At 43.8% G+C, this 25,200-nt stretch overlaps 1 protein-coding gene across 1 annotated transcript in view; it reads right to left on the bottom strand.

The window, feature by feature from the left end:
• The window catches only part of LOC143749079 (transmembrane protein 132C), a 381,695-nt gene that overhangs the window by 158,133 nt on the left and 198,362 nt on the right, over window positions 1-25,200 (bottom strand). The gene's annotated exons all lie outside the window — the stretch shown is intronic.

The raw sequence follows: 25,200 nt of genomic DNA, 5'->3' as shown, positions 1-25,200 counted from the left end.
CATAGCAACGACAGATGCTACGGGAGAGCAAGCGCTTGTGGAAAGGAGAACTTTGTCACTTTGTGGGGCTTCAGTGTCATATGATCCTTCAAAAATCATTTTAATATGATGATACGTGATGCTCTTTTTTGTTAAGATTCTTCGATTGAACATCATGTAATAATATTTCACAATATTAGGCTACTGTTTTTTCTGTATTTTTGATTAAATAAATGCAGGGTAGATGAGCATTAGACTTCTTGCAAAAACATAAAATACCCCCACAATAGCATTCAATTACCAAAGAGCCTTAGAGATCTTAAATGAAAAGCCCAGAAAAATTAAGTTCTCACAGATTAGGTGTGGCCTTTGCCATTTAGATAAAATTTTCAATCATTTTTAAATAATCTGTTTTCTGGGTTGTGCATAATCTTCCGGAGGTGCATGACCCCGGCGTTCTTGTCATTGTCTCAAGAACACATTAGTAAGCTAATAAATATTAAACACCCTCTGTTTAGGTGTGCACTTATATACTTTGGAAAGTATACAGTAAAGTATATAATAATATGTGTACGAGTATGTGTGCAGTTTTTATTGATAAACCTCTGTCCTCTGTACCTGTCTGCTGACTCATCTATCTAGCAAGATTCTGCAGACTTTATTAACACACACACACACACACACACACACACACACACACACACACACACACACACACACACACACACACACACACTGCATCTGCCTTTCAATTGCCTTGGAAACAGCAGAGGTGAGATTCCCATAACATAAACTTTCCTCTCACACTTTATTCTCTAGGTTTGGCATTACTATTTTTTCAGAGTCTGTTGTCAGTAGCTTTACATGGACACCTTTTGTTTCAATCAATTCATTACGATTTATGAATCCGAACGCAGTGTTTACATGAACACTAAATATAGTGATCGGCTTGATATGTGCATTTATGTCACACGCCCGCTTCAAATTCGAATTGATTTTTTTGACATGCGCGCACTGAGTTTCCCTTGGTTTGTGCACACTATTCTACTAAATAGCTAATTTTCTTTGTTTTAAAGAGCAGACTTAATATTCATATTTTGGGTCCTAAATAGGAGACGGCAAGCACATGAATGCTGCTTATAGGCTATTTATCAAGCAGTAAAAACACACATTCCCACACCGTCTGTGGATGAGTGTCTGAAACAAGGACTGGTGGGATGTTGTCCTGCTCCACTTCACAGATGATGAATGGAAGGAAATTTTTAGAATGACACGACAGTCATTTATGACACTTCATTCAACAACAACAACAGCTCGCCATTTGTCATTACGCCATTTCTACGTTATTGCACATGGGCAGTCCTTTCCAGTTTCAGTTTTAATCCGATCAAATGTTTACATGTCCTCTTAATCGGATAAGAAAAGTTTTAAGCCACCCCTTACAATCCAAAAGAAATCTTAATCGGATTTGGCCAATTTATTCCGATTGACAAGGTTACATGTGACTTTTTATTCCAACTGTGCTAGTAGTCAAATTACAGTTGGATTGTTAGGGTCCATGTAAACACAGCTAGTGTTTAACTGAGGACTGGATGCATGTTCAAATCGAAATGCAAACCACAGAGAAAAAAAACTTTTTTTTAATGACTGCTAAAAAGATCTGTTCTCTTTTCTGAGTTTGGTCTCACAGACTACAGTATATAAAACCTATAGGCCTATAGAGTTGCAAATTTTCTGCCGGAGTGAAGGGGAGAGGATAAGAGGACATAACAGGCTGACGTGCGTACAGATTTTTTCCTTCCTTTCCAAGTATCAACAAGGACGTATTTGCGTTCAGCTTGTTCACCTGCTCAATTTCGTACCTCAGTCGCTCTCACGCTTCAGTGGTATCACCGTTGTCAGTTGACAAAATCATCGCAGTTAGGCCACCAGTAGGACTGGCCGATATCGATATAAAAAATATATCTATATATTTTTAAATGTGATATGGAATTAGACCATATCGCATATATCGATATAGTTCAAATTTGGGCTATGATCCTTGCTCCAAACAAGCTGCTGACTGCTTTTGTAGAAATATGTGCATTCTATCAGTTGCAGTTCCCTTTCAGTCGATAACATCAGACGTAGTCGACGGTCGACTGAATTGGGATCTCGCTAGAGAGCCTGTCTTCTTCGAGTACTATTGAACGAGCCAATGTAATTGGCGTGCGTGATTCGCATCACACACTCCGCCCCCGCGGCGCGGGTATAAATACGGAAGTGGATGCACGCACTAGTTGCCTTTCGCTTCGGAGCCGATCGTTTGATGTCTCTGAGAGTGCTGTTGTCTACAACGAGCGAGTGTGTCGGTGTTCTTCAGGAAGACTCTCCCAGTGCTGGTGTTCTACAGCGCGAGTGCAGTGATCGCGAGCTTTGAGCTCTCAACTGCTGTTTTAACAGCAACACATTTCTAAATGTTTGTGTGTGTTGATGGCTGGTTAGTGGGCGGAAAAGTGAGTGCTTCACTGTTTCAGTTCTCTGTTCAGTGTTGCCGCGGTCATTCCCCTGTGTGCATTGGTGACGGTCCTATTTTCTGAAAGAGCAACACGGGTGCGTTTGCGTCTTTTTCAAGATGTCATTCCGCCCGTGCGTTTCTGGGTGCGGTCGTTCCCTGTCTCTCTCTGATGGTCACAACTGTTGTGTCACGTGTTTGGGCTTACAGCACGCTGAGACAGCTTTTGTGGAAAGCTCATGTTTTCACTGTGGGAACATGACTGTCGCAGTGTTGAGATCGAGACTCGCCTTCGTTCGCGGAGAGCGAGTCCCCATTACCATGCCCCACCCTCGGGTGCTGTGTGGGATGGGTGACCGGAGGATAGTGTTGGATGTCCCGCTCGGTAACCATTCCCTGTGGGCTCCTCACTCCTCCCTTCCACTGCAACCACTGGAGCCTCCTGTGTTGTCTGCTGGTCCATCTGTAATGGTTGGACCAGCGGTTTCACTCGGGGCTCCCCTGGAGGACAGGACGCCGATTGCAGCGTCGGAGGGTGAGCTGATTTCTAGAGATGATGACGCGGCTGCATTGTCTCCCTCCGGGAGTTCAATGTTGCCCGAGCCGGATCCAGAATTATCAGCTATGCTGAAACGGGCCGCCGAGGCTGCCGGGCTCGAGTGGAACATCCACCGTGTCCCGTTCAGTCTCGGTTGGAATCTGGAGTTTGGTATCTTGGGGCGGGCCGCGCTGGTTCTCAGCTCGCCGCCCCAGTGCCTTTCTTTCCCGAAATGCATGGAGAGCTTATCAGGTGGTGAACAGCAGCTTTCTCTGCCAGAAACTGCCTGAATAGCTTTTCCCCCTCATTACCCTTGATGGAGGAACGGTGAAGGGTTGCGAGGTGTCCCTCCATTGGAGCGGTCTGTCGACACAGGTGCACCTGTGTCCGGCGGCCGCTGCCTTTTGGGGGGATCCTCGTCCCCCCCCTAAGGCCTGTGAGTTTTCGTCTGTCCCGACGGGCAGAGCTTACAAAGCCTGTGGGCAAGCCGCTTCCTCTTGCGTGCCATGGCGTTGCTGCAGGCTGGGGCACCCATGGCATGCACGAGGGTAATCCAGACCGTACGCTCATAGGTGAGCACCGCACTGCATCCGACCTCACCCTCCGGGGTACGGGTGTCGTAGCGTGCGTGATCGGTCTGGCGATGTCCACCTTGGTGGTCCAGTAGCGCCTTCGTTGGCTCAGCCTGGTTGGTATGGCGGATGCGGACAAGGTTCGGTTCCTGGTCTCCCCAATTTCCCAGGTTGGGCTGGTCGGCGACGCGGTGGAGAACTGCATCCAACAGTTCTCTGCCGCTCAAGCGCAGACGGAGGTCATCCGGCACATCCTGCCCCGGTGGCCAGCTGCTGCCTTCACCCGCCGCCGGTGGCAGCTCCTCCGCCTGCTCGTCGCCGTGGGCGTTCCCCGGCCGCCGCTCCTGCTGGCCCTCCGCAGCAGCCTCCACCCAAGCCTCAGCATGGAGCCGGCCGCAGTAGAGACGCCCAGCCCGCTCCAGGCGCTGCCAAGCCAGGTGGCAAGCGACAGCGAAAGTATTCCGGAGCGAGCCGCCCAGGAATGGATCAGATGCTCTTGGAGTAGCACGATCACTCCCTCCCCCCGGGTGAGGGCCGGGTGGAGCCTTTGTTTGTGTGTGTGTCTGTCCGCCGCTGGCTCCCTAAAAAAAAAAAAAAAAAAGCAGAGCAAGCGGTACCCACACTTCAAAGAGAGAACAATTTCATCTGTTCCTGGGTCCCAAGAGGGCCAGTCTGGCGGCTGTGACCCTGTATAGCCTTACACCCCTCAGCTCCCCCTTGGTCACCAGCAGGCAGCTTGGTGCATTCGAGGACCCGGTCATTCGCCTTCTCACGCGCCCCCTGCCGCTTGTGGAGACAGGTAAGTGTTGCACAGCACACTAACACCACTCTCTCTACTTTGCTGCCCCACCTCAGGCTCGGCTACCCCGCTCAAGTCAGTGATAGTCATCACATTAGGTGTTGAGCAGACGTGCTCCTGAAAATTCAGTGATATTCATCACACTGAGTGTTGAGCAGTGCTCCTGACTTGTGCGTGCTTATCTTATCCTGCTGGCGAAGGATTTGATATAGCCGCTCCTCCAGCCAGTACGAAGGCCAGTTGTAAACTCGTTCTTCGTGCTACTAGGTGGTGGGTCGTGACCATCTTGGCCCAAGATTGGTCTGCAGCTCCGACCTGAAAGACATGTGCTTAAGAACAGATCTCTAACTTCTGCACCGCAGGCCATCCTGTGGGTTGCGTGTATGGGTGGAGTATCAGTACAGTGTCCTTCCCTTCGAGTGCTCCAGAGCCCGTTGGGTCTTCAGGTCAACTGGAAGAGAGTAATCGCGCCCACGGGCTTAGTATCTCTTTTTCAGTTTTGGAGATAGACTCGGTCTAACACGTTTCTCCAATGAGAATGTGTTCAGCTGGTGTTTGAAGTGAGAAAGGGTCCCACTGGAAGAACTTTCAGAGGCTCCTGGGGTATATGGTAGTTGCAGCCATTGGCTTCCTCCATATGTGACCGCTTCAGCGCTAGCTTCATGATCGAGTCCCGAGGTGACCGTGGCAGAGCAGCTCACCCTGTGTGACTATAGTCTGCTCCCAAACCCTCTTCAACAGAGGGGCCATGTACAAAGGGCGTGTTTTAACGGGGGCCTGGGCGACCCTCGACTACACGGGCATTCGTGCCTCGAGTTGTTGGACATTGCGACCGTTGCGCAAGCTTCCCTTGCATGTCACAACTCACCCGTCACCTCCTCCTTGGAGTCAGAAGCTTCTGAGGACGCTTTGTTCAACTCTTCCCGCTTTACTCAGTCGTGCCGCCATCGAGCCTCACGACAGTTATAGCCAGGGCAGGTGGAGACTCCATCCCCTAGGTCCAGCTGGGTCATGACCACTCCGGGGCCGCTCAGTTGCCCCCCCGGTTTCATCTTCCCGCCAGTGTTTGTGTAAACCGAGCGGACTACCCTTGGACAAACACTGGGTCTCAGCTGCCCCAGGGGCCAGCAGAAATGCGTTTAACCCCAGTGAGCCTTCTAAAAGCGACTGTGACTCATGGTCGCCTTGCGCCTGCTCAAGTCAGTGAAATCATCCCTCTTCATGTTGAGCAGAATTGCTCCTGAAACTCAGTGAAGTTCATCGCACTCAGGTGTTGAGCAGCAATGCTCCTGTAGCTCAGTGAGTTCGTCACACTCAGGTGTTGAGCAGAAATGCTCCTGTAGCTCAGTGAATTCGTCACACGCAGTGCTGAGCAGAAATGCTTCTGGTGCTCAGTGAAGTTCTTCGCAGTCAAGTGTTGAGCAGAAATGCTCCTGAAACTCAGTGAGTTTATCACACTCAGGTGTTGAGCAGGAATGCTCCTGAAGCTCAGTGAACTTGTCACACTCAAGTGCTGAGCAGAAATGCTCCTGGTGCTCAGTGAAGTTCTTCGCACTCAAGTGTTGAGCAGAAATGCTCCTGAAGCCCAGTGAGTTTATCACACTCAGGTGTTGAGCAGGAATGCTCCTGAAGCTCAGTGAACTTGTCACACTCAAGTGCTGAGCAGAAGATGCTCCTGAAGCCCAGTGATCTTCACATGTTGTGTTGAGCAACGCTCCTGTCTTTTTGCGCCCGTCGCTTGCACCTACGTGCTAAGTCAGGAGAGGAACAGGTCTTCATAGTTCCCCCTTATTGGCCCAACTAGACCTGGTTCCCATCGACAGCCTTCCTGACTTCCCCTGAAAATGAGGGCACCCGCGTTGTTCCCCCGGAGTTTCCGGGCGGTCTTACATCTGAACGCGGAGGTTCAGGTGGCTATCACAGGGCATGTGATAGTTATCATCACTTCTGCGAGCACCCCCTAGAAATGGGTAGCGTGCTTACGCCTTTAGAAGTGGAACCTCGTCGTTGAGTGCGTCTTCTCTCCAGAGGAGATCCTGAAAGCTTTCGATCACTCCAGTGCTCTCTTTCCTGCAAAATGGGTTGCAGTAGGCTGTTTTCCTTCACCCTCAAAAGGATGTTGCCTCGGGTTAAATGACACTCATCGTGTTGCAGAAGTGTGCAGAAGCACGTTCTGATCGTCAGGTTCCTGAGGACCAAGGTCTTGTAAATCCTTGTGTCCCTCTTTATCCTCTTGGGCCTTGTCCCTGGTGCGACTGCACTGCAGAGACCGCCCCTGAGCCACTGCAGGCAGTGAGTTAAAAATTCTGTTATATCAGTTCCCCTGCTCGCGTGGTCTCTACTAGAGGGTAGGGACTTGCTCGCTTTCGGTCAACGTATTGTGCCTGGAGTCTGGGCCGGCTAACTCTCACAAGCTGAGACCCCGGCTCGGATTGTGCCCAAGGTTCCTACCTCTCCCGTAATAGGAGTAGGTGGTGAGCCTGCAAGCGCTGCCCTGGAGGAGGCAGATCCAGCCCTGGCTTCTCTGTCCGTTCGCTTGGACGTGTACAGAACGCAAGCCATAGACCTCAGACCAGCTCTACAAATATCTGTTGGAATTCAGCAGAGAGGGAAGGCTGTTTCCATGCAAAGTTGCACTTAGTGCTTGCCTTCATTTCTGTAAAAATCCGAGATGCAGCATGTCCACTTAGGTGTTGAGCTCCTCTATGATGAGTGTAAAGTGCTCCGCCTGGGCGTTGACGATATGCTTTGCTAAACAGATTCTAGAGTTGGGGGCTGGACGACACCTAGTTGAACCGCTGGTTCCCGTGGGCTCCCTTCTCATGAAGCCAGTTTCACCGTGAGCCCGGTTCAAGTGTCGGCTTGCTGCGCCATTCCCCTCCTATGGACTGGATACGTGCGCCTTTCTACTCCAGTTGAGTTCCCTTAAAATTGAACCCTGTTGAGTTCCTCCACACCCCTCCGACGTCGGACGTGCGGAACGTCTGGTGTTAGGCCTACCACTCGTAAGCAGTGTGGAACCTGTGTTAGGCTGGGTCCATATGTTGCGGTCCCTACGGCAACCCCATATGTGTATTCTTCCACGATACGGCTCCCTGCGGCGAGCCTGTGTCTTCCCTCGGCAGAGTCTCTCTGCCGTCACTGTCCGGTGTGTCTCCCCCGTCTTAGGCTGGAGCCACCCCAGTGACATTCCATATGTTAGACTGCCCGGTTTCCACCCAGTTCATATGTGTATTCTCCACGTTACCTCCCTCTGGGTTGGATGTGGCTTCCGCAGCGTCCCTTTCTTCCAATGTACGGGGAACGCTTTCCCAGTGGTCCTGTAGGAACAGCAGTGACTTCCCTGGCCTAAGCCCTGTCCTTCCCAGCCTTAAATTTGCGGGGGCATCAGGAGGCTTTGGTTTAGGCACTGGAAGGTGGCAGCGTTAGTGGCGTGTTCAAAGGGTGATCCCAATTCAGTCGACCGTCGACTACGTCTGACGTTATCGTCTGAAAGGGAACGTCCTGGTTGCGTACGCAACCCACCGTTCCCTGAAGGAGGGAACGGAGGACGTAGTCCCCTTGCCACTACCGCTGGACCACCGCTGACCCCGGGTTACTCTCGGCTCCTCAGCGAAAAGCAACTAGTGCGTGCATCCACTTCCGTATTTATACCCGCGCCGCGGGGGCGGAGTGTGTGATGCGAATCACGCACGCCAATTACATTGGCTCGTTCAATAGTACTAGAAGAAGACAGGCTCTCTAGCGAGATCCCAATTCAGTCGACCGTCGACTACGTCCTCCGTTCCCTCCTTCAGGGAACTGTGGGTTGCATACGCAACCAGGACGTTCTGGCGCCTCCGTCTCAACAGCATGAGTGTACAACGCGACAAATACTATAATCATATCAAATGTTAGCGCAGAGGAACAGGACACATCAGTTCAGTGAGTTCACAAAAGTTAATTATTTGCATGTGCTTTAAAGCCTTGCCGGTTAAACATGTCATTCACTGCAGATGCGCTGTTCTAACATGCGCTTTACTGAGCGCGAACACCCGACGCGCACATCCACTAAAAAAGCCTTTCTAACAGCGCCTGGTTACTGGACTAAGTTATCTTTCGAGTCTTATTTCGCTAATACTCTCAAATACACACAAGGTTAAACACAAATAAATAAGGAAAGTTGGTTATGTCTAAACTGAAAGCAAACCGTGAAAATTGAGAGAAATCTGCTTGTCAACTGCGTGTATATTACACGCGCCGCGTACAGGTCTTAAAGAGACAGTAGCCCTAATAATAAACATGCCGCGGCTTGTCCTTAAAGGGATAGTTCACCCAAAAATAAAAATTCTGTCATTATTTATTCACTGTAATATTGTTCCAAACCAATATTCATTTATTTCTTGTGCTGAACACAAAAGAAGATATTTTGAAGAATGTGGGTAACCAGACAGTTGCTGGTCCCCATTGACTTCCATAGTGAAAAATATACTATGGAAATCACTGGGGTACATCAACTGTTTGGTTACCCACATTCTTCCAAATAACTTCAACAGAAGAAAGAAAATAATTCGGGTTTAAAACAACTTGAGAGAGTAAATGATGACACTTAAAATTTTGGGGAGATCTATCTATTTAATGTTAATAAAACAACAAAATCGTTTTCCTGCTTTTTTGTCCTTAGCCAATCACATGCCTGATTCTTCTGGATGTGTAATAAATCGGTCAGCATCAGCCCGCCCCTTTTTCCTAATATGGTGTCTGTGTATATCAAATCAGCGCTCTAGAATCTTTGCTGTGTATGTTTAGCAACTCACTCGTCTCGCACGTTGAGCTGGCAATGTTTTAAAGATGGTCTTGAAGTGGTAAGTGGGCAAAGCAACAAATTGGCATTGAATTAGTTATCGGATGATATTAAAAGGTAGTGGGATTATTTGTGATTGACCTGGAAATTTTAACTTGATCAAAAAGTTATGGATTTGATATTAGCTGCGAATTCAGAGCATTAACTTAAGTTGTGTCAGTGTAACGTTATCGATAGCTAGCCTAGTCTAACCGTCAGAAAACAATTGCCTCAGATTGTGCCTCCCCAGAATTTTGGCTTGCATGACGCCCCTGATTATTATTATTATTATTATATTATACCTAAAAAAACAAGAATATTAAATGTATTCCTGTTTTTTTTACACCGACATATAGCAGAAAACAGGTGATGTAGGTTACTATGGTAAAAGAACACAACCTTAAATGCCCAGAGACAGAGATTCATTAAAAAATAAACATACCACTCTGCTCTGTTCTGTGCATAATTATACCACTGTAGCCTTGAATTAAAGAAGGAATAGAACAATACAGTGGCTTTCTTCTTTAATAAAAAAACACCCCCTTGAAAGAAAATAAAACTTCCACAGCTACAAAACTGTCTAAAAGAGGCTTTAAATGTCCTGACTAACAGGATCCATCCAGACCAAAACATAAGTAGTGCTACTTTTGTTATTATTCCTCAGACACAGAAGACAGAGGACTGTTCGTCACTTTAACTGGAACACCCACAATACACATAAATCACACTAAAATATATCATATGTATAATAAATATATATACCTGGAGCAAAATATAAGGGCCTGTTTTGCAAAAAACTTCTTAAGTTAAGACATTTCTTAAGATAAACTCTAAAAATGTTTCTAAGTGCAATTCTTAGAGTGAGAAAAAATTCTAAAGAACATTCTAGTATTCCAATTATTCTTTAGTTTTGTATTTAGAACAATCTTACAAAAAAATATATATTCTTAAGAAATACAAAATATATACAAATACAAATTTTTAAATGCATTCTGAAGATAGAAAATAAGAAGTTAAGAATATTTTATTCTTAAGAATGTTTTATGAATCCATCCCCAGGATAAGTTCATTCAGAAACAGCAGATCATAGAATTTGATTTATGTGACTGATTCATAATATTAACCATAATACTGTAAATTTTGCCCTGTAAAAACATATCATGTTGCCTCCCATTTTTTCATAAAAATTAAAGGTTCTCATAATTATGACTTAGTATCTCATTATATTGAGAAAGTTTCTCATAATTATGACTTAGTATCTCATTATATTGAGAAATTTTCTCATAATAATGGGATAATAAGTCATAATTATGAGAAACATTCTCGTAATAATGACTTAAGTATCTCATAATAATGAGAAATTTTCTCATAATAATGACTTAACATCTCATAATAATGAGAAACTTTCTCGTAATAATGACTTAACATCTCGTAATAATGAGAAACTTTCTCGTAATAATGACTTAACATCTCATAATAATGAGAAACTTTCTGGTAATAATGACTTAACATCTCATAATAATGAGAAACTTTATCGTAATAATGACTTATTTTCCCGCACTTCTACGCATGCGCAAAGCAGTGGAGCAGAAGGGAGTGCCACGCTAGCGACATCCGCTGGTCAAAGCCGTGTAAATGCATCACAGCAAACATGGCACGATCTGCAAACCAGTTGTTTTCATTAAAGTCAGTGTGAACTAAGTGCAATCTGTAGTATCATAAAATAACATCAATTAAAAATCATCAGTATCTTACATAATTTTCCATACCCACGAAAAAGTGTGAAAGTGGAAAGCAGACGAGACGGTTACCATGGAATGAAGGACGCCTGCTTGTGCACACCGATGTTACGTGAACTTACAAAACTATCAGATTAAAGTTGGATTATTACAATTATTCGTTAAATTTAAGTGTAACATTACATCTTCATTAAATATATGGGTATATTTGTTAATATATCACGTATTTTGCGGATGCGTCTAGGATATTTGATGTGCAGGTTCATCTGAAGATATCAATACGATATCAATTAAGATGTTTATGACTTTGGGACATTTACACATAAGTGGGCTGTGGGCAGTGGAATGGGGAAAACGCAAGGTCTTGAGACGTGTTTTTAAAAGCTGAACTTCTTTTCATTTGAGCGCCGCGTTTTTAGAACACTGAACCCTTCTGTGTTGCTGCTTGTTCATACACAAAAATACAAATGAATATTACAAATGCATAAAAGACTATCTAGTATGGAAAGCCCGTCTTATATACTGATAATTTATCATTAATGTTATTCACTGCAGAGCCAGCCATGTTTGCTGTGATGCATTTACCAGCTTTGACCAGCGGATGTCGCTAATGTGGCACTCCCTTCTACTCCGCGGCTTTGCGCATGCGTAGAAGTGCGAGAAAATAAGTCATTATTTCGAGAAAGTTTCTCATTATTACGAGATGTTAAGTCATTATTATGAGAAAGTTTCTCATTATTATGAGATGTTAAGTCATTATTATGTGAAAGTTTCTCATTATTATGAGATGTTAAGTTATTATTACGAGAAAGTTTCTCATAATAATGAGATGTTAAGTCAATTATTATGAGAAAATTTCTCATTATTATGAGATACTTAAGTCATTATTACGAGAAACTTTCTCATAATTATGACTTAGTATCTCATTATTATGAGAAAATTTCTCAATATAATGAGATATTAAGTCATAATTATGAGAAACTTTCTCAATATAATGAGATACTAAGTCATAATTATGAGAAACTTTCTCAATATAATGAGATACTAAGTCATAATTATGAGAAACTTTCTCAATATAATGAGATACTAAGTCATAATTATGAGAAACTTTCTCAATATAATGAGATACTAAGTCATAATTATGAGAAACTTTCTCATTATTATGACTTAGATAATCTTTTTTTTTACTCAACTATGGCGGAAACGGGCTTCCATACTCTTCACATCCTGATAGCAATCAATAATAGAAATAGTAGTTGTCTAAATATTTAAAAAATCTACATCTACAATCTAAATCTACAATCTTTTAAATATTTTAAAATCTATCTTCTGTGAAAGTCTCAGGACCAAAGAAATGTCATCCAATCATTGCATTCGGTTTGAATGCAGTGATAGGATTTCATACCTGCCTATTAACATATGTATTTCCATACCTTTGCGCACCCTGCTCACGCATAACACGTCATCAGCGAGTTCCGTAAGGCTATGTAGAATTGTAGACACACAGTCACAGAGCTCCGCAAACAAACAGCAGCCGCTACTTTATAATTCCTCCTGAACAAAAACAACGAGCTTATGCAGCATCCACAGCATAGCATAACCGTATCTACGAGATGACAACCCGTGAAGTTCTACATGGAGCATTTCACAACCTCAGACTGATGTATGCGTTTCAATGGCAACACTATCAACGGCAAAATGATTCTGCAGCAGTCAGGCAGTACAAGTAAGAGCTCTGTAAGTTGCTTATGTTCATTATTATCATAACATTATGAGCTTTGAGACATGAGGTTACTTAACGCCATCTCTCATGATGCTTTGCAGACTTTGCTGTGTATGTTATGTGTTTTGGAGGAGGTGTGGCTTTGGAGACACTCTGAATGGAGGGTGGAATGGAATCTATTGCTATTGCAAGCCTCTCCGAAATAGACAAAATTTCTACCCTATCTTTAAGAAAATTGATTTGGAACCAACTTTACAAATTCTGAAAATCTGAAATTTTCAGACATTCCATAAACAAAAAACTACTCAAAAGAAGCATATTTTTTCTGTTTTTAAACCTCCAGTTTCGCAGTTTTAGAAACTTTTGATAACAGTAACATCTGGTAAAATAGTCTGCTTTCATAGAGTCATAACACAGCTGCTACTCATCTCTTATGTAACTTCTTAGCTATTGTGTAACAACTAAAAAAATTTTTTTTAGCATGTATGATCATGCATTAGCATATATATATATATATATATATATATATATATATATATACATGTAATGAATAAACTCACATTGTAAATGTTTAAATCATTGTGTTAGGGAAAATCAGTTAACTGAAAGGTTGTAGGTTCAAATTCTACAAATGGGTGAATCATCCACCATCGTGTCTTTGAACAGGGCATCAGGATCCTCCGGGGGGAGTCTTCCAAATGAATAAATGTTAATGTAATATTGTATATCTCAGGCCACTGATCACATGGTCTCTAATATAAAAGTCACATGGAATGTTCAGCCAGAGTTCAATTATCATTATAATCACGGGTGTAGTAAAGCTGCATTATTAAAGAACAGATATCGACCGTCACTGCATCATTTACCAGAAAACACACATGCGCATAAATATGGTGATGCTGCCAACTGATATTTCGGTTCTCAAGACCACAATGGAAAAGCACTCTGGTAGTGAGCATAACAACGGGAAAGGTCATGTATTTGTGTGTGTGTGTGTGTGTGTGTGTGTGTGTGTGTGTGTGTGTGTGTGTGTGTGTGTGTGTGTGTGTGTGTGTGTGTGTGTGTGTGTGTGTGTGTGTGTGTGTGTGTGTGTGAGAGTGGACATTGCACAGGAAGCATTCAGGTCTGCAGGCCAATCCAATTGGCATTTAATTAACTGGAGACTTAGATCAGGGAGTTTACCCTTCTGAATCAATCTCCTATCCCGAGACTAAACGCTCGCACACGTACAAACACACATGGTGGATTACAAAGGTGGATTAGCAGGGTTTGTCTGGCAACGAGTCGGTTGGAGATGAGTTTGCAGTTCGTGGCGTAAAGGGCGACACAACCTTTGCACCAAAACAAACAGCCTAGTCGTTGTATGTGTGCGTGAGATAGAGAATAGTGTGTATCAGCTTGGCATCATTCTGCATTTAGACAGCGGATGTAACACAAACACAGAAATCAAAATCGAAATACTAAGCATCTGAGTTTGCTTCCAGTGAACTGGTGGCTGCATAATATCTGTTGGTGTTGATAAGTTTGCCATTTAACAGTTGACGTGGCTCCATTTGCACTTTCCGTTGCTCTGTTCCAGACCCTAGTCAGCTGCTTACAGAGGTGGCAATTTTAGGGATCAAAAGTGCTCACCAGACTTTTCCAAAAAAAAGCAACCTAATTATTAAGATGCCTTTGAAGGCAATATCTAAGGGAGCATTGTATCCTTCACAGAAAAGCCAATTCCACAATTACAATAAGCTTGGTGAAAACATCTACTATAAAGCTAGATAAATCTGACTTTCATTTCATTCAAAACTGGTATGTATTGATAAAATTATAAAAACGGGACGGGACGGGGGGGGGGGGTATGTAGTCTAATATGTAGTCATTGTTCATTGCAGAAGTATTTTTTGCCGCGACAAATCAATCACTCCTTTACGACTGGCTGCCTGTACATTCATTTACTGAGCTCAAGGCTGCTGCAACTTAAGCTCTCTTCACGACTCAACCTCCACGGACAGTTTTTAATGTTTTATCAGACAATAACTACTCAATTACTCAACTACTCAATAAGTACTCTTTGTGAGTGAAGCGCAGCACTGTGTCCAGTTACAAAAGTGCAGCTCATGGTGCAATTTTAAATAAATTCAGTGTCGCTCTGAAACCCGCAGCACACATTATATTTATTGCCTGATCATCCGCCAAAATAAAATTCTGATGGTTTAGGGCCAGATTTACTAACAGCTTGCGCCAGCGCAAACCCTCTTTTGCCGTTAAAAAACTACTGTCGGGATTTACAAAAGACAAGCAGTGAAAAATTAGCACTAAAAAGGCGTGGACACGTGGATTTTTGCGGTTGACCTTATTGCATATGCAATTGTATAGTTTCCCTTTCAGGCGCAAAATGTATGGGATGAGAGTATTTAAATGAATCACGCAAAGTGATTTACTAAGGTTTGCGCTCGTCAATGTACTGGTGTTTGTGCCATTATCTACCACCCCAAAAAAGCACGTCTTAAACCAGACACTAACTGGTAGATTGCGTTGGTCATTGTGGAAATGATCTGACAGTGTCTGTGTTCTTTAATTTGCGTGTCATTAGTAGTTGCGCAGAACTTTCCACTCCCATCTGCACTGTTTTGGAATTGCGCACTGTTTAGTAAATCTGCCCCTTAAAGTTTTAAAATGAAGAAATTAAGACATATAAGTATTATACTTGTAAATTAGTACAATAGTATAATTGCAGTATATTTCTTGATTAACATTTTTATTTAATAATAAAATCATAATTATAATTTTTTGGTCCTACTGAATTGGTCAAAAACAATAGGATGTGAATGTGGCCTATGAAAATTCAAGTGAGGAGAGATTTATATATAAAAAATAATAATAATAATTTTAAAAAACGGCTTACTTTGTCCTAAATTTTTCAGCCCTAAAATGTTGGCACTCAAAAAAAGTCTTCAGAGTAAAAAGTCTTTTTAAAGTTTTTTTTGTTTTTTTTTCTGTGCAGATGCACTACAAAATAAGCCCAATCTTTCTAGAAAGATTCATTCTTTCCAAATAGAGCTATTCCAGTCCTCTTGTTAAAAAAAAACTAAATCTGTGTTTTTTCCTATCGCAAAAATTCCCTTTCAAGGGAACTCGAGCTGCGTTGAGACGCGGTGGGAACGCTCTGCGTGATTGCGTCGTGAAGCACGTGTATAATCAGTCCAATGGAAGAGCGAAACGTCATAGGCGGTGACGTCATAGACCAGGAAGCTATAAAGCACACCAGAAAACAGACCGCGACAGCTTCTGTTGCCTTCAGCAAGCGATCTGTGTATTCTGTCCTTGTCATATTTATTGTTGTCTGTCAAGTTGCAATATATATATATATATATTATGGCAAAAGAGAGCAAGCAGCTTTTGTGTTGTTCCCTGCCCACGTTATATCACGGGTGGGGACACACACATCAGCTTTTTGTTACTATTTGGGAGTGGAGCATGCCACAGTCAGTTCTCGAGGGGGCTGACTGTGAGCATTGCGAGAAGCTGTCCGTGAGGACGCTCCGCTCCCGCCGGGCGTTCTTCGAGGAGGACGGTTCGGTTCGCGCTCCCCGCGCGGGTCCCGCTGTTGCCGATGCACGGCGGCGACTCGCATTTTGGGGTTCGCAAACGGATCTGACAGCGGGGGTTGGGACGGGCCCCGCCCTATCTCAGCTTTCACCTGGCAGATCCAGTGCTGGCGATTTCCAGTTCCGAGGAATTGGTATCGTTAGTGTTTTGTTTAGAAAAAGAGAACAAAACAAATAAAGATATTAAGAAAGGGCAGATGTTTGAGTTTTCAATAAATGAATAAATAAGTCAGCTCATAACTCTGTTGAATAAAGAGGAGCTTTAAAAGGAGGTTTATCTAGTGCTGTTGCTAGTTAAATATTTTCTGGCCAGCTGAACATTATGAGAGTGAAAATAAAAAGAGTTTATTAGATGAAATAAATCTAAAAACAGAAAAACTCTGTATCTCAGCCTCCTCGTCGGGGACTGCCGTTTTTTCCCTATCTCCACACCACACTGAGGTGTCGAGATCGTGGAATAAGTCGGTTTCTATTTTATGTGTTTAATGCCCAACGTCTAACTATAGTAATGCTATGTGTATTAAGTATCATGGTATGACAGTGCCTCGGGTTAAAGAGACGCTTGCTAGCTTTCTCTCTCCCGAGTCGGCGTCATCATTTTTAACCCCGACGTTACCCACCAGCCATCTAAATACATTTTTTTATTAGGCAACGCTGGTGGGTAAATTATAAAGACATGGATAAATGTGAGGTTGAAAAAAAACAAAAAAAAACAGCACTGACGCTATTCGAGAATTGCGTCGTGCAAAAACAGATAAACTATACTGGGGAGGGACGGTTTCGAGAAATCGTTTCTCTTCTGCGTCCTCTGGGTGGCGACTCTCTGAGGAGGGTCGCAGCACGGCCAGTTCGGTTGTTTTCCTGCTGGTGGCCACGGAGTGATATATTATATATATATATATATATATATATATATATATATATATATATATATATATATATATATATATATATATACGTTTTTCTGATTTAAAAATAAAGAAAAATAAGATAAAATTATATCTGTTCTTCTGGACGCTCCGCTTTCAAAAAAACTAAGAATAAACCGTTCAGCGGCGTTCCAGAGGTTTCTTCCTCACCAATCTAATGTTCCTGAGACTGCTGGGCGGAGCAGTCTCAGTCTACTAAGCTCCTCGCAGCACAGAGTGCAAGAACGAGCATCGCCATTTGGGCTCCTCAACAATCGAAGGGGACTTGGGTGGCGGTAGCAGTCTAGCCAGTTAGAGATATGCAAGATCTGAGGACTATTTTATCTCTAAAAAAGCTTGGACAATAGAAAGCCCTGACGCCGAGGCTATCAGGCTTCTAAAGGGTGGTCCCCTCCGGGGTAGGGATGGTTTTGAGAAAATCGTTTCTCCTCGGCGCCCTCTGGGGTGCGACTCTCTGAGGAGGGTCGCAGCGCTGCCAGTTCGGTTTTCCTGCCGGTTCGCCGTTCAGGACACCAAGGATTCAGTATCCCCAAACGATCCTCCGAGGGGGGTCGTAGAGCAGTCAGTTCGGTTTCCCTGACGGTTCGCCGTTTCAGGGTGCCGAGGTGCCTGCTTTTTCCAATGATCCTCCGAGGAAGGTCGTTGGAATTAAGTTATTTAAAGGGAAGCATGATCTGAGGACTGTCGTCCTCCGGGCTCCTCCGGGGCAGGGACGGTTTTGAGAAATCGTTTCTCCTCGGCGCCCTCTGGGGTGCGACTCTCTGAGGAGGGTCGCAGCGCTGCCAGTTCGGTTGTTCCCTGCCGGTTCGCCGTTCAGGGCACCGAGGTGTCAGCGTCCCCATACGATCCTCCGAGGAGGGTCGTAGAACGGTCAGTTCGGTTGTTCCCTGCCGGTTCGCCGCTTCAGGGCACCGTAGTGACTGTTCAACCAAATCCAGAGGCCAGTCTTGAGAGACTGGTTCCCCTAGTAGAATTTCTGGCAGCGTGGAAACTACTGCCACATATTTCTCGGTGGGTCCTGCACACTATAAAAAAGGGTTCAGAATTCGGTTCTTGTCCGCCCAGATTTCTAGGGGTCCTCCCCACTGTGGTGGACCCCGAGCAGGCTTTGGTTATGGAGCAGGAAGTACTGACACTTCTGCAAAAGGAGCTGTAGAAGGGGTTCCTCCTCCCGGCAGACAGTCAGGGTTTTACTGCCATTACTTCATTGTTCCGAAAGAGGATGAGGGGTTGCGTCCTACTCTAGACCTGCGTCAATTAAACAGCAGGTTTCAGAATCTTAAGTTCAAAGTATGCTTACGCTAAATATGATTGTGTCACAGATTCAGTCCGAGGACTGGTTTGTCACAATAGACTTAAAGGACGCTTACTTATCTATCCATCCTCATCACAGGAGGTTCCTGAGGTTTGCTTTCAGGGGCGAAGCATACCAGTATCGGGTTCTTCCATTCGGCCTAGGTTATCACCCCACACCTTTTACAATATGCGTGGATGCAGCTCTGGCTCCTCTGAGATTCCAGGGCATTCGCGTATTAAATTATATCGACGATTGGTTGATTTTAGCTCAGTCCGAGCTTTTGGCAGTTCAACATCGAGATGTCGTTCTGTCCCACATAAGGACGTTGGGGTTGCGGCTCAACACCAAAAAGAGTGTACTCCTCCCAGCTCAGAGGACCAATTTCTAGGTGTATTATGGGATTCGACAACAATGCAAGCACGACTGTCTCCTGCACGTATTTCTGCGATTCTCACAGCCGTAAAGAATGTAAAACTTGGGTCAGTCACTCACTGCAAACAGTCTCTGAGACTGTTGGGGTACATGGTAGTTGCGTCTAACGTAGTTACTTTTGGCCTTCTGTACATGAGACCCCTGCAGTGGTGGCTCGGGACCAAGGGGTTTTCTCCGAGGGGAAATCCGTTTTCGCATGATCAAGGTCACGCGGCTATGCCTTCGTGCCTCGGACATGTGGAAGAAACCTTGGTTCCTCGCCCAGGGCCCAGTGCTGGGTGCTTCTTGTCGACGCGTCACGCTATCGACGGATGCTTCCCTCACAGGATGGGGGGCGGTCATGAGTGGCCGCTCGGTGAAAGGTCTTTGGCTGGGGCTCATGGCAGTTGCGTCCAACGTAGATACTTTTGGCCTTCTGTACATGAGACCCCTGCAGTGTTGGCTCGGGACCAAGGGGTTTTCTCAGAGGGGAAATCCGTTTTCGCATGATCAAGGTCACGCGGCTATGCCTTCGTGCCTCGGTCATGTGGAAGAACCTTGGTTCCTCACCCAGGCCCAGTGTTGAGGGCTTCTTGTCGACGCATAATGCTATCGACGGATGTTTCCCTCACAAGTCGGGGGCAATCATGAGTGGTTGGTCGGCGAAGGGTCCGGACAACACACTGATGGTCTCGTATATCAGAGCAGATATCCTGTTGAGGCAGGGGCTGTGGCCCGGGGAATGGAGACTTCACCCCGAGGTGGTGGAGCTTCTTAGGGAGAACTTCGGTCAAACTACAAGTCGACCTTTTGCATCGCTTGTACAATGCATTGCCCTTGTGGTTCTCCCTCACGCATCCAGCTCCGCTTGGACTGGATGTAATGTAATAGGTGTGGTTGCCGCTATACCTATACGCTTTTCCCGATATCTTTGCTCCTGGGAGCTCTGGAGTTGTGGATACTGTGGGCTCGGCCTCTGAGGGGGCCCAGCTCATAGATTCAGGTTTCTCGACCGAGGTCGTGGAGACCATACTCCAGTCTAGAGCTCCCTCCACGAGAAGACTAATATGCTGTTCTCTGCCTGGTGCAGAGAACGGCTTCTGAATCTCGTTTCTGCCCTGTTGGTACAGTACTTGATTTCTGTAATGAATGTTTCTTTGCTGGGCTATCTCTGAGGAGAGATCCTTAATTTCGTCTTCTCCGTGGTACATGAGGCTGAGGCCTGCACGTACTTGGATTTGCACCTGGTTGGTGGTAGTATTTCTTCACCCCAGATCGGGTTGTATTTCTAGGTCCCTACTAAATGTGCGGGTCATTTGTGCTCCAGGCCTTCTGTCCTCCACCTCTAATACCCCAGATCAGGAAAATCTTAAATCTGTTATGCCCTTTCCGGGCTTTGGATGCTTAGGTCCACAGAGCTGCTCAGTGGCGTTTATCAGAACAATTTTTTGTCTGCTTCGGGTAACCTAAGATAGGTTGCCCTGCATCTAAACAGATAATGAGCAAGTGGGTAGTTGAGGCTATCTCACTTGCTTATGAAGCGGCCGGACAGCGTTCACCTGTGGCTGTTCAGGCCCATTCTACAAGGAGTATGGCTGCCTCTAGGCTTTAATTTTGGGTATTTCCCTTCAGGATATTTGTAATGCGGCAGGCTGGTCCTCACCTCATACATTTGTCAGATTTTATGACCTACACCTCTCCACTCCCGGGGCTAGGTTGCTTGCTTCTAGTGTGCGCAAGGACTTCACACAGAACGGGCATTTGTCTTATGGCGTAGTGGGTATGGGGTTCCCACCGCGTCTCAACGCAGCTCGAGTTCCCTTGAAAGGGAACGTTTCAGGTTACGTATGTAACCCTTGCGTTCTCCTGCCATACTTCCTGCATGCCCTGATCGACTTGCTTCAGGCTTTTTCAGAAGCTGTCGCGGCCTGTTTTCTGGTGTGCTTTATAGCTTCCTGGTCTATGACGTCACCGCCTATGACGTCTCGCTCTTCCATTGGACTGATTATACACATGCTTCACGACGCAATCACGCAGAGCGTTCCCACCGCGTCTCAACGCAGCGTCTCGTTCCCTCTCAGGGAACCAGGGTTACATACGTAACCTGAGACGTTTTTTCCAATATGAATGAGGCCAGCTAAGTCCGATTCACAAACAAATTACTCTTATGAGTTGGTTCTTTTTAGTAATTCAAAGATTGACAGAAAGACCAGTGTAGCCAAATTCCTTAAACAAATGACTGTTATGAGCTAGTTCATTTAATGAAAAGTTAAAAAAGATGAGTTAACAGTTAATGTATAATTTATAGTATTGGCAGAGCGAGAATTCCTTTTATATTTAATCAAAATGGGCATTATAACAGAAATAAAGCCAGAATATTCCGAATCAAATCGATAGCTTGCGATTTGGAATGTGAATCTTTATTGATACCCAGCCCTATTACAGACTACAGAGCACTCCAAATCAGTCACTTGATGGTTAGGATGTGTAGGCAGTGGGCAGCAGGATGGTCACTTGGTTTTTGCACAGATTGTGTTGATCTGAGATTGGCACACTCACTCTGATACATATGGTTTTAAAGCGCCAAGCTATATCAGGGGCTGTCTACCGCCCAGTGCCAGCATGGAGGCGGGCTCTATGAGAGCATGACAGGAGCAGCCCAGCCTAAAAGTGTCCCTGAGACTCAAGTCCCTGTCTGGACCAGTGTTTGAGTGACAGGAGCAGGACAGGCGCTCTGAGATGCGCATTGGCAGCCCTCATGGTCCCTGTGGCAACCTCCTATTCCAAAGGATTCTTATTGGCTGGCTGGGACAGTTCCAAAAGCCACAGGGGCCAGTCTGAGATGCCAGGTCTTTATCACTCGTCCTTCAGGGAGAGAGCCAAAGATGATGTGAAAGATATGTATATGAAATGTATTATTTTACCAAGTATTTGTTTGCTATGTATTTTGATGCTTATTAGAGCACAAAATGCTAACATCAAACTTTTTAAATCAATTGGGAGTGTTATTTGTGTGCTGTGCTGAGTAGAGCTGCACGATATATTGAAATAACATCAGTATGACGATATGGCTTAGTCTGTAGCAAAAACTGTGATAAATAAAATGTATGCTAGGTTTTTATGGGAGTTTGTATATATATATATATATATATATATATATATAAATTCTCCTTTCATGTTTTTATAAACTTCAGCTTACACGCACTTTCTTTCTCTCTCTTTACACACAGTCTGGTGTCACTAGCTCATCTCCGTCCCTCTCAATGGGATGTATTTTGAGTTCTCTATGTCCACAATGTCTTAAGAGCACGATTGTCTTGACAAGCACACACAGACATCCTTAATTCATTACACCACTAAATTATGCATGGTCGTCTACTATGCTCTGACAAACCCACAGTGTTATGCTCATTTAAAAATCTCTCCTGAATAAAAGGATAATCCAACCAATCAGACAATAACTTGCTATTGAGACTTTATATCATGCAAATCAGAGCAAACACTTTGCAAATGTGAGTTTATATTATGCAATTGCGAGAAAAAAAATCAGAATTGTAAGATAAAAAGTTGCAATTACCTTTTTAGTTTTTTATTGAGTGGGGAAAACAGGCGTCCGGAATTATCTATTGCTAGTTCACATCTTATGTGTACCTATTCAAAGTTTGGGTTCGGTAAGAGTTATGTATCTTATGCTCATCAAGGCTGCATTTATTGACTCTAAAAAACAGTTTTACTGTGAAAAACTATTGTGATTTAAAATAACTGTTTCTATACATGTTTGATGTCATTTAGTCATCTAATGGCAAAGCTGAATTTTCAGCCAGTCTTTATCATTTCTCCAGTCTTTAGTGTCACATGATCCTTCAGAAATCATTCTAATATGCTGATTTTGGTAGTATTATCAATGTTGAAAACAATGCTTAAAAATGAAAAGCCTCTCTTTACAGTTAACTTTATGGATCATTACTAAAAATAAAGTACATACTGTGTAAATGTGAAAACTATCGACAATAGTAATTCAGGGTCAGCTCTTAGTGGCCAAACACGCATGGACTGAAGCTTGGTTTTAATTCTGCTTCAGAAATCTAATGTTTCCCCCCAACAGAGCATTTTTCTTGTACGTCTGTTTCATTTATGAACTACTGCATTGCTAAATTAATGTTTGCTGAAAAAGGAAAATGAACCATATTAACCTTTTTACCAGTCATGTGAAAAAAAACGAAGTATGAAATGCTGTGAGCATGAAATAGGAAAAGTACACATGAAACACATTTCCTTCAGTAAATGAAAATACATTTCCATCAAATTAACTTCACACCCACACTACCATTTCTCATCTCCAAACCACCAGGTGATCCCTATTCAGCTGGACCCAAAGGCCCTTTCACTGTGTGTTTAGCTGTGCGTGTGATTATTTACTTTTTAATTGTGTGTATGGATGCAAGTGTGTGTCTGTGTGTGTGTGTATGTGTGTGTGTGTGTGTGTGTGTGTGTGTGTGTGTGTGTGTGTGTGTGTGTGTGTGTGTGTGTGTGTGTGTGTGTGTGTGTGTGTGTGTGTGTGTGTGTGTGTGTGTGTGTGTCCCAATCAAAGATCTCTGTAGGGAACTCCCATTAGCAGCAATATAACAATATGCCAGCTTAGTTGTGTATATATAAATCTTTAATTTCAGGCATGGTACAGACTCCATGCTGTGGATGATTTTAAACACTCTCTGTGACTAACTAATGGCTGCTCACTGAGGAAGGCCAAAATGGTAAATGGTAAATGGACTGCATTTATATAGCGCTTTCACAGACCCAATGGCCACCAAAGCGCTTTACATATATGCCTCTCATTCACTCACTCATTCATACACCGACGGCGGTGTCAGCCATGCAAGGCGCCACTCAGCTCGTCGGGAGCAGCTGGGGTTAGGTGTCTTGCTCATGGACACCTCGACACTTGGTCAGGTGGAACCGGGGATAGAACCACCAACCTTTCGGTTTGTAGACAACCTTCATGAACCACTGAGCCACTGTCGCCCCAACTCAACCCTTCTTTTCTGTTCATCATTACTTATTTTAAAGTAGCCATGAAATCATAATTGCCAGCTCTTGTTTAATTTTATGGAATATTGCAGTATTTATTATAAATGATTTGGGGACAACCTGTCACTAACACAATATCACATCAATAACAAACTAACTACTACTATACAATGATTCAATCAATTCCTGATGGACAAAATCAAGTCCCGTTTCCATTGGCTATACATCCCAATAGAGATGAAAAGACTATCGCAACAAATATAAACTGATGTACTGATACACTACAGTAAAATATATAAATAACTGGCGTAAAAAATTGTATGGGGTAAAAAACAAGTGTGCCTAAGACTGTTGCACCCCATTGTGCATAATGTTAAATTATACAACTTAAAATGTTGAATACACAAGTATAGGCTGTATAGACATTTATATTAATTTAGATAAAATATTTTGTAAGAATATTTTTCATTGATAGCTCATGTAACCTAAAGTTAACAAACCGAACCTTAGGTGCTACCAAAAAATGTTAATATAGCAAATCCTCACTTAACAAAATGTAATAAACTGCTGAATAGTTAAACATCATCTTTCTTCACCTTACAAATTGTTTGTTTTACAACTTAGTGACAAGGATTAGTCAATGAGAAAATGTAACAGCATTTTAAAGAGAGCCAGCAATAATTATGGCACTAACAAGGAGAGGTGGAGAGCTCTGCTCAGAGCAAACGATTAGCCCTCAGAGGAAGTGCACAGGCATAATTATGCATTCTATTATGCAAAAAGTAGTTATATGGGGACTTTAACACCAATTAGGGAATCATTGTTGCTGAGTGGATGACTCCCATCTGAGAATAAACTGGAGTGTTAAGGGAAGAAATAATCAGAGGAAGGATGAGGTGAGAAGGAGAAAGTTAGTGGAGAGTTATTATTTGCCTCCAGTTTAGTACTGCACCAAACACACAGTCCTGCAGTCAAGGAGAACTGCAAATGAGGTACAGGAATGAGCCCAAGGGAACTTTATCTGCTGATGCCGCTGTTAGACAGTGTCACCTAAGAAAAATTAGTGATTCACATACTATTTGATCTCATATTTTTAATATTTCGCTTTTTTTCTTAATCGTCTCCTCAGAGAAAACGTCTCAGGTTACGACTGTAACCTATGTTCCCTGAGAACAGGGAACGAGACAATACGTCATCGACGTTATGGGGAACGCCTCAGGCGTGACAGGTGTCTGAAATCAAGTATCAACTCACAGCAATCATGTTGACC

This window comes from Siphateles boraxobius, unplaced genomic scaffold, assembly GCF_051911475.1.
Source record: "Siphateles boraxobius isolate OS27281-9 unplaced genomic scaffold, OSU_SipBor_1 24, whole genome shotgun sequence".
In the NCBI taxonomy this organism is placed as follows: Eukaryota; Metazoa; Chordata; class Actinopteri; order Cypriniformes; family Leuciscidae; genus Siphateles; species Siphateles boraxobius.
The sequence above is the reverse complement of the archived record's forward strand: the minus strand, read 5'-3'. Positions and strand labels throughout refer to the sequence as shown.